This window comes from Bombina bombina, chromosome 7, assembly GCF_027579735.1.
Source record: "Bombina bombina isolate aBomBom1 chromosome 7, aBomBom1.pri, whole genome shotgun sequence".
In the NCBI taxonomy this organism is placed as follows: domain Eukaryota; kingdom Metazoa; phylum Chordata; class Amphibia; order Anura; family Bombinatoridae; genus Bombina; species Bombina bombina.
The window spans coordinates 158,486,363-158,497,422 of record NC_069505.1 but is presented as its reverse complement, the minus strand read 5'-3'; the positions used below and the strand labels follow the sequence as shown (position 1 = coordinate 158,497,422).

At 34.5% G+C, this 11,060-nt stretch overlaps 1 long non-coding RNA gene across 1 annotated transcript; it reads right to left on the bottom strand.

Annotated features, from left to right (window-relative positions):
• Positions 1 to 2,001: 2,001 nt before the first annotated feature.
• Positions 2,002 to 10,681, bottom strand: LOC128635803 (uncharacterized). The gene is made up of 3 exons (XR_008398591.1): positions 10,636 to 10,681; positions 10,257 to 10,308; positions 2,002 to 2,053 (listed from the first exon to the last, which is right to left on the bottom strand). It is a non-coding gene; the product is annotated as an uncharacterized LOC128635803 (long non-coding RNA).
• Positions 10,682 to 11,060: the final 379 nt, after the last annotated feature.

Below are 11,060 nucleotides of genomic sequence, written 5' to 3'. Positions count from 1 at the left end.
ACAAAAAAGCAGACTGATGTTTCACAGTCAAAATAGTTTTTTTATTTTTAAATGTACACTTACACTACTATTAAACAAGATAATATGAGTGGTGGCACTGGGCAAGTGGGCACAGTATACGCTGTGAGCCTGACACACACGCTGGCAGTGGCAGGCTGGCCTGGCACCTGCAATTAGATTACACTAGCAGACTGATGTAAAAGTTTTTTTTAAAAAATTTTTACACTACTGTTACACCAGATATGACTGGTGGTGGCACTGAGAAAGAAGGCACAGTATATGCTGTGAGCCTGACACACAGGCTGGCAGTGGCAGGCTGGCCTGGCAACTGAAATTAGATTACACTAGCAGACTGATGTAAAAGTTTTTTTTTTTTTAATTTACACTAATGTTACACCAGATATGAGGTGTGGCACTGAGCAAGTAGGCACAGTATATGCTGTGAGCCTGACACACAGGCTGGAAGTGGCAGGCAGGCAACTGCTATTAGATTACACTAGCAGACTGATGTAAAAGTTTTTTTTTTTTTAAATTTACACTACTGTTACACCAGATATGACTGGTGGTGGCACTGAGCAAGTAGGCACAGTATATGCTGTGAGCCTGACACACAGGCTGGCAGTGGCAGGCTGGCCTGGCAACTGAAATTAGATTACACTAGCAGACTGATGTAAAAGTTTTTTTTTTTTTATTTACACTAATGTTACACCAGATATGAGTGGTGGCACTGAGCAAGTAGGCACAGTATATGCTGTGAACCTGACACACAGGCTGGCAGTGGCAGGTTGGCCTGGCAACTCAAATTAGATTACACTAGCAGACTGATGTAAAAGTTTTTTTTTTTAAATTTACACTAATGTTACAACAGATATGAGTGGTGGCACTGAGCAAGTAGGCACAGTATATGCTGTGAGCCTGACACACAGGCTGGCAGGCAGGCAAATGCAATTAGATTACAAAGAAAAAAAAAAGAAAAAAAAGATCATGTCCGCAGCACATCGATAAATGCAGACAGCATTATACTTGCTAATTACAAACACTATACAGATATGTTAGATGTTAATAACACAATGTACAGAATGACTAGAATAGAGCACAATACTCCCCTCTTAGGTGACCGCAGCCTTCTAACAGTCTCTCCCAACAGGACTGTGAGTAGAATATGGATTAGATAAATAAAGGCGCTGGTCTTCAATATTATGGTGCACACTGAAGAAAGAAAACTTGACTTGTGATTTGCAGAAGTTAACAACAAAATAATGTGCAGTATACTCACTCTGAAAATTTCAGAGTTCAGCTTCTTCATAAGGATCTATATCCTGGTTTTCCCATGATGTGCTTTAGTATCTATAAATAATGGAAATTACATCCGAGTGATTCGGAATCCGGCTCCTCAAAGATAGTTGGTAACTTTAGAATACTTCCAAAAAAGGCAGCAAAAATACTTGTTGTATCAAACAAATATTTATTAAAACGTATTAAAAAGCTCTTTTTCAGCTTGGCTCTACGCGTTTCAACGACTAAATCGTCTTTTTCAAGAGCAGAAAAAACAATTGGAAATGCTGCCTTAGGAGTATTTACAGGTGTATTTATACAGGTAATCAATGTTCCTGTTCCGGTGACAAACACCGGAATAGGACTCACAAATAAAACATTTTATTTTTATTTTTATCCCCATCCGATTGTGTTTTGAGAGTAATGCATTTTTTATATATATGCTTAAGCTATTTCGCTCAGAATCTCAATAATTTGCCAAATCGGATCGGTATAAACAAATTGAACGTTATTTGACCAATCACAATGAAAATAATATGGAAGTTCCCTTTCGAGTCCCGAATTTGTGCAGTTCCCTTTCAGGTCCGCCAAAGGATGCGTTGTCATGTGTTCCAATTCAACCAATCAGATGGCGAGCGTTGTTCCAGATACTTTGTGTGTGAAAATCTGTTTCCTGGTTTGTCCGGACAGTTCTATATCACATGTCCCGAATTGGCAAATCTCTTTGTGAGTGATGTTTTCACCATATTCTTGTGATAGCCGATATTCTGAATTTCTTCTAAGGGGTATGTAATGGAAAGTGCAGGTCACTTTGGGTCATATATATTTCAAATACAGAAACGATTACAGTGAAATCCCTTCTTGGGAAAAAAAATTGAATAATAATAAAAATAAAAATTAAAATTAAATTAAATTAAAATGAGATAAAATTATGATGAAATAAAATAAACTACTCATAATATTGGAATAATAAAATAAAAGTGGTTTAGTCTCCTTTATAAGAAGGACTCAAACATAGATTTAAACATTTGGACATTTTGATACATTTTCATTCTACATCAAACAAATATCTACATCCTTGCATATAATAAAATTTATGTATATATATAAAATAAATGATTAAATACAAATAAATGCATAATATAAATGTGGGTGTGTAATTTCTCTATATTGAGTTTCTCTATATTGAATTAAATGAATGCAGCCACTCTAATATCTTTATTTAAACCATAGTGTCCATATGTTTTTAGTGTGTGTATCCACCATAGTTCTCTTTTGTTAAGTTCTTTTTCTATCTCCCCCCCTCTCCAATGTAATGAAACTTTTTCTATTCAAATCCACGATAGATGTTTTTTGTCATATAGTGGACAATTATTATAATGTAAAGGGACACCGTGATCTTCTTTCTCCTTTTCAATTTTGTTAAGGTGCTCTAGTATACGTGTCTTTACAAACCTTGAGGTTTGACCTAAATACTGAATCTGGCAATTACACTGAAGTAAGTAAATTATATTTTTGGTTTTACAACTAATAAAATCTTTTATTGTATAGGATTTGCCTGTTACAGAGGAAGTGAATGTCTTGTATGTTTTCTTAGTGTGATTGCATGCTTTGCAATGCTCGCATGTATAAAATCCTGTTAGATTTGCAGTGGCAGGTTGGCCTGGCAACTGAAATTAGATTACACTAGCAGACTGATGTAAAAGTTTTTTTTTTTTTAAATTTACACTAATGTTACAACAGATATGAGTGGTGGCACTGAGCAAGTAGGCACAGTATATGCTGTGAGCCTGACACACAGGCTGGCAGGCAGGCAAATGCAATTAGATTACAAAGAAAAAAAAAAGAAAAAAAAGATCATGTCCGCCGCACATCGATAAATGCAGACAGCATTATACTTGCTAATTACAAACACTATACAGATATGTTAGATGTTAATAACACAATGTACAGAATGACTAGAATAGAGCACAATACTCCCCTCTTAGGTGACCGCAGCCTTCTAACAGTCTCTCCCAACAGGACTGTCAGTAGAATATGGATTAGATAAATAAAGGCGCTGGTCTTCAATATTATGGTGCACACTGAAGAAAGAAAACTTGACTTGTGATTTGCAGAAGTTAACAACAAAATAATGTGCAGTATACTCACTCTGAAAATTTCAGAGTTCAGCTTCTTCATAAGGATCTATATCCTGGTTTTCCCATGATGTGCTTTAGTATCTATAAATAATGGAAATTACATCCGAGTGATTCGGAATCCGGCTCCTCAAAGATAGTTGGTAACTTTAGAATACTTCCAAAAAAGGCAGCAAAAATACTTGTTGTATCAAACAAATATTTATTAAAACGTATTAAAAAGCTCTTTTTCAGCTTGGCTCTACGCGTTTCAACGACTAAATCGTCTTTTTCAAGAGCAGTAAAAAACAATTGGAAATGCTGCCTTAGGAGTATTTACAGGTGTATTTATACAGGTAATCAATGTTCCTGTTCCGGTGACAAACACCGGAATAGGACTCACAAATAAAACATTTTATTTTTATTTTTATCCCCATCCGATTGTGTTTTGAGAGTAATGCATTTTTTATATATATGCTTAAGCTATTTCGCTCAGAATCTCAATAATTTGCCAAATCGGATCGGTATAAACAAATTGAACGTTATTTGACCAATCACAATGAAAATAATATGGAAGTTCCCTTTCGAGTCCCGAATTTGTGCAGTTCCCTTTCAGGTCCGCCAAAGGATGCGTTGTCATGTGTTCCAATTCAACCAATCGGATGGCGAGCGTTGTTCCAGATACTTTGTGTGTGAAAATCTGTTTCCTGGTTTGTCCGGACAGTTCTATATCACATGTCCCGAATTGGCCAATCTCTTTGTGAGTGATGTTTTCGCCATATTCTTGTGATAGCCGATATTCTGAATTTCTTCTAAGGGGTATGTAATGGAAAGTGCAGGTCACTTTGGGTCATATATATTTCAAATACAGAAACCATTACAGTGAAATCCCTTCTTGGGAAAAAAAATTGAATAATAATAAAAATAAAAATTAAAATTAAATTAAATTAAAATGAGATAAAATTATGATGAAATAAAATAAACTACTCATAATATTGGAATAATAAAATAAAAGTGGTTTAGTCTCCTTTATAAGAAGGACTCAAACATAGATTTAAACATTTGGACATTTTGATACATTTTCATTCTACATCAAACAAATATCTACATCCTTGCATATAATAAAATTTATGTATATATAAAATAAATGATTAAATACAAATAAATGCATAATATAAATGTGGGTGTGTAATTTCTCTATATTGAGTTTCTCTATATTGAATTACATGAATGCAGCCACTCTAATATCTTTATTTAAACCATAGTGTCCATATGTTTTTAGTGTGTGTATCCACCATAGTTCTCTTTTGTTAAGTTCTTTTTCTATCTCCCCCCCCTCTCCAATGTAATGAAACTTTTTCTATTCAAATCCATGATAGATGTTTTTTGTCATATAGTGGACAATTATTATAATGTAAAGGGACACCGTGATCTTCTTTCTCCTTTTCAATTTTGTTAAGGTGCTCTAGTATACGTGTCTTTACAAACCTTGAGGTTTGACCTAAATACTGAATCTGGCAATTACACTGAAGTAAGTAAATTATATTTTTGGTTTTACAACTAATAAAATCTTTTATTGTATAGGATTTGCCTGTTACAGAGGAAGTGAATGTCTTGTATGTTTTCTTAGTGTGATTGCATGCTTTGCAATGCCCACATGTATAAAATCCTGTTAGATTTGCAATTTGAATGGGTTTTGGAGGCTTCATCCCTTTGATAAGGGAAGGAGCTTGTTTCTGTTTAAAATTTGTTCCCTTTCTAAAGGTTATTATTGGTTTATTAGGAATGATATTATTCAAATATTCATCATTTTTAAGAACATTCCAATGTTGATTTATGATATGTTTAATCTGTTTATGTCCACTGTTGTATGTGGTAATAAACCTTGGGAAATTTGAATTATTTATAACGTATTTTTTGGTATTTGAAATTAAAGAATCCCGATTCCTATTTTCCACTTCAACCCTATCTTGTTCTAAAATATTACTGTCATAAACTTTATGTTCAAATCTTTCTTTGATTATTTTAGATTGAGTGTTAAAGTCATCTATGGTATCACAATTCCTTCTTATACGAAGGAATTGCCCTTTGGGGATAGCTTTTAGCCAAGTTGGGTGATGTTCACTATCTCTTCTTATGTAAGTGTTCATATCGCAACTTTTAAAAAAGGGTTTTGGTGTGTATATTTCCTGCTTCTACAAAAATTGTTAAATCTAAAAAATTAATTTGGGTTTTATTGAATTCTGGTGTTAATATTATGCCCATATTGTTTTCATTTAAGTGGTAAACAAAGTTTTTTGATGCCTCCTCATCTTTATTCCAGATACATAAGACATCATCTATGTACCGCCGCCAGGACACCAGGCCCGCCCCAGCCACGCCACATGACCATACAAAAGTGTGTTCAAAGTGGTCCATGTAAATGTTGGCGTAGCTTGGGGCGAACCTGGTGCCCATGGCGGTGCCACATATCTGAAGATACTGTTTGTTATCAAACCAAAAAAAGTTATGCTTTAATATGAATTCTATTGATATTAAAATGAATTCTAATAATGCGGTGGATAGATTGTCATCTTGTTCAAGTTTCCATTTTATGGCTGCTATACCTTTTTATATGGTCAATAATAGAATATAGAGATGTTACATCCATTGTTAGCCATGAATAGCCTGATTCCCATTTTGTATCTTTGAGTATGCTGAGTACCTGTTTTGTGTCTTTAAGGTATGATCTTGCTGTTTGGGCATAAGGTTGCAACAAATGATCTATGAAGGCCGATAGATTACATGTCAGGGAATCTATCCCACTAATTATAGGACTCCCTGGGGGTCTAAGTGGATCTTTATGTAATTTAGGGATGAAGTAAAAAATAGGAGTCTTGTATTCTGTTTTATTTAGAAACATGAATTCATCCTGGGAAATAATGTCTCTGTCTAGAGCTTGTAACAAAATTTCATTTAGTTCTGAAGTGAATATTCTTTTTGGATTATTTTTCAAAAGTTGATAGGTCTTTTTATCTGATAGGATTCTATTAGCTTCCTCCATGTAGTAGCTACGGTCCATTACTACTATACTTCCCCCCTTATCTGCCTCCTTAATGATGATGTCTTCTCTTTTGTTTAAATTTTTGTAAATCTCATTTTCTTGTTTGTTTAAATTGAAATATTTAGGTTTTGATTCAATTTTTTCTATGTCTTTTAGAATTAATTTGCCAAATACTTCTATGTTTGGACCTTTACAATGACTAGGATAGAAAGTGGAAGTGTTTTTGAAATAAGTTCTTGAGTCCCTATTTGGTGGAGGGTTTTCTTGATTTCTGCTAAGTGTATCTTTTTTTTTTTAAAAAGTTGCGATATGAACACTTACATCAGAAGAGATAGTGAACATCACCCAACTTGGCTAAAAGCTATCCCCAAAGGGCAATTCCTTCGTATAAGAAGGAATTGTGATACCATAGATGACTTTAACACTCAATCTAAAATAATCAAAGAAAGATTTGAACATAAAGGTTATGACAGTAATATTTTAGAACAAGATAGGGTTGAAGTGGAAAATAGGAATCGGGATTCTTTAATTTCAAATACCAAAAAAGACGTTATAAATAATTCAAATTTCCCAAGGTTTATTACCACATACAATAGTGGACATAAACAGATTAAAAATATCATAAATCAACATTGGAATGTTCTTAAAAATGATGAATATTTGAATAATATCATTCCTAATAAACCAATAATAACCTTTAGAAAGGGAACAAATTTTAAACAGAAACTAACCCCTTCCCTTATCAAAGGGATGAAGCCTCCAAAACCCATTCAAATTGCAAATCTAACAGGATTTTATACATGTGGGCATTGCAAAGCATGCAATCACACTAAGAAAACATACAAGACATTCACTTCCTCTGTAACAGGCAAATCCTATACAATAAAAGATTTTATTAGTTGTAAAACCAAAAATATAATTTACTTACTTCAGTGTAATTGCCAGATTCAGTATTTAGGTCAAACCTCAAGGTTTGTAAAGACACGTATACTAGAGCACCTTAACAAAATTAAAAAGGAGAAAGAAGATCACGGTGTCCCTTTACATTATAATAATTGTCCACTATATGACAAAAAACATCTATCATGGATTGGAATAGAAAAAGTTTCATTACATTGGAGAGGGGGGGAGATAGAAAAAGAACTTAACAAAAGAGAACTATGGTGGATACACACACTAAAAACATATGGACACTATGGTTTAAATAAAGATATTAGAGTGGCTGCATTCATCTAATTCAATATAGAGAAAATCAATATAGAGAAATTACACACCCACATTTATATTATGCATTTATTTGTATTTAATCATTTATTTTATATATACATAAATTTTATTATATGCAAGGATGTAGATATTTGTTTGATGTAGAATGAAAATGTATCAAAATGTCCAAATGTTTAAATCTATGTTTGAGTCCTTCTTATAAAGGAGACTAAACCACTTTTATTTTATTATTCCAATATTATGAGTAGTTTATTTTATTTCATCATAATTTTATCTCATTTTAATTTAATTTTATTTTAATTTTTATTATTATTCAATTTTAGATACAATATTGTTAGCTCTAGTTATTAAAATGTTAGACAATCCATCCAAAGGTATGAAAAGTTTTTTTCCCAAGAAGGGATTTCACTGTAATCGTTTCTGTATTTGAAATATATATGACCCAAAGTGACCTGCACTTTCCATTACATACCCCTTAGAAGAAATTCAGAATATCGGCTATCACAAGAATATGGCGAAAACATCTCTCACAAAGAGATTGGCCAATTCGGGACATGTGATATAGAACTGTCCGGACAAACCAGGAAACAGATTTTCACACACAAAGTATCATGAACAACGCTCGCCATTCGATTGGATGAATTGGAATACATGACAACGCATCCTTTGGCGGACCTGAAAGGGAACTGCACAAATTCGGGACTCGAAAGGGAACTTCCATATTATTTTCATTGTGATTGGTCAAATAACGTTCAATTTGTTTATACCGATCCGATTTGGCAAATTATTGAGATTCTGAGCGAAATAGCTTAAGCATATATATATAAAAAATGCATTACTCTCAAAACACAATCGGATGGGGATAAAAATAAAAATAAAATGTTTTATTTGTGAGTCCTATTCCGGTGTTTGTCACCGGAACAGGAACATTGATTACCTGTATAAATACACCTGTAAATACTCCTAAGGCAGCATTTCCAATTGTTTTTTACTGCTCTTGAAAAAGACGATTTAGTCGTTGAAACGCGTAGAGCCAAGCTGAAAAAGAGCTTTTTAATACGTTTTAATAAATATTTGTTTGATACAACAAGTATTTTTGCTGCCTTTTTTGGAAGTATTCTAAAGTTACCAACTATCTTTGAGGAGCCGGATTCCGAATCACTCGGATGTAATTTCCATTATTTATAGATACTAAAGCACATCATGGGAAAACCAGGATATAGATCCTTATGAAGAAGCTGAACTCTGAAATTTTCGGAGTGAGTATACTGCACATTATTTTGTTGTTAACTTCTGCAAATCACAAGTCAAGTTTTCTTTCTTCAGTGTGCACCATAATATTGAAGACCAGCGCCTCAATTTATCTAATCCAGCATTATACTTGCACAAGCAGTTCTGTTGAACTACTTGTGCAATGCCGCCCCCTGCAGATTTGCGACCAATCAGTGTGTCAATCAACCCGATCGTATGCGATCGGGCGGATTGATGTTCGCCATCTCAGAGGAGGCGTACGAGTTAAGGAGCAGCGGTTTTAAAACCGCTGCTTCTTAAATCCTGTTTCCAGCGAGCCTGAAGTTACATTAAGGGCCATTCAGCCCTTGTTAAATCGGCCCCTATATTTCTAATTAAAGGAACTTGTTGTGGCATTCTTGACACATCAATCCTGTTAAGGCTAAAAAGCTCTAGTACAAATTCAGAAATGTAAACACTCAAGCTCAGGGCTATAGCCCCTAGCAACCTCCAACCCTAGTGATGTCACTGGTGTAAATGCCAAGACTCCTTCCTATGACAGTTATTGGAACTAAGGTGTTGTCTGCAGATCAGCTAAAAGATTCTAGAAGTACACTCTCATCTTATTCTCATTGTCCACTAAAGATCCTCTGAATATAAACAGCAAATTCTGTTGCAGTCCATCCTATTTATCTGGGACATCAGCAGACACTATGTCCTATTCATTAAATGTCTTCCTCTGCAGAGAAATCTATGTTTATTTGTTGGTTGCTTCTCATTTACTCTTGGCTTCTGATTATTGCTGTAAACGTATGTTACAGTCACTCTTGTGCTCCTATCTCATTGATCTGCTGTCACACATATGTAAAGCATATACCTATTAGAGGGGCATTAAGTGCATAGCACGATTTGGTAATTAAGCACTGCATTACAAAATACATTTTAAAGATAATTTATAACTGTTGTTTTGTTTCAAAATCGGGAACAGTTCAGCGATGCACCATTTGAAAATCCTGGTGGAATGTATTTTCCTGTACTTCTGTCCTGTGACCAGCCAGGAACAGATGTAAATGAGCTTGTGCTCTGAATTAACCAATCACTGTGTAGAATGTTGCAAGCTTAGGTACATTTCCCCATATTTAAGAATAATGGATCCCCAGCCTCTCTGGCAAGAGTGGAACTTAAATAATATTCAGATGTAATTTACAGTTAAACCGATAAAATAATGAATGTGTATTGCATTGTTGTTTTATTTTCCTTAGTTAATCATTTTCTAGGACGACTTATGTTCAATTAGGCTGTTTGAAGATGTTGGAGAAGGTAAAAAATGGGTTGTCATTATACAAAATGAGAGTTTACAATACCTTCTTCTTTATTGCAGGCCACGCTAAGTCTTCTACTAGCGGGGTCGGGGCTCTATGAAGAAGAGGAATGGGTTAGCACAGCTCTCTAGCACACGCTAAAGGTAAGTATTTAACCATTTAAAGGAAACAAATTAATACTGACGAATTTCATCAGTATTTATTAATTTTCTTTCAATTTTAGGTGCATTCGTTTGATTATTCTATTTGTGGGAACAAAATTAATATCCCTGTTTCGGTAAAAAATTAGCATTTGTTGCAAAATAAATGCACATCTCTACTAATCACAGACTAATATGAAAGTAAAATACAAAGGAAACAAGAGCAACAAAATTGCCTAGAACAGTCAAAAGGGGTATGAAATAGTGTACAGAATACTCACAAAAAGAGAGCACCTCCAGGTCCTCTAATAGCAAGCTGGAACTTCCCAGCCATCCAGCTTACTGATCGCAGGTAGCAGGATACAAAGGTAATACAAGTGACAGGATACACAGGTACTCCAAGATTTATTCATCAGATGTCAACAGTTTGTGTAAAGTTATGGATGCAAGTCTCAGAACTTAAAGGATCGTTTCAATATGCTAGCAAGTTCTAGAAGGCTGTATGGTTAGGGGTCACCACAGCATGTATTAGTCCCTTCCTCAATAGTAAGTCTATTCAGCAATGGGTCTAAAAAAAAAAAAAAATAGACAAATGAGTAGAAATGCGCTTATAGCGCTAAAGCCTTACCAGTAGGCTGTGAGGTTGTCTGTAGAGATGTCCCTGTCGTTCCGGTCGGTCCACAGGAGTTGCACTTTCTGGGCAGTT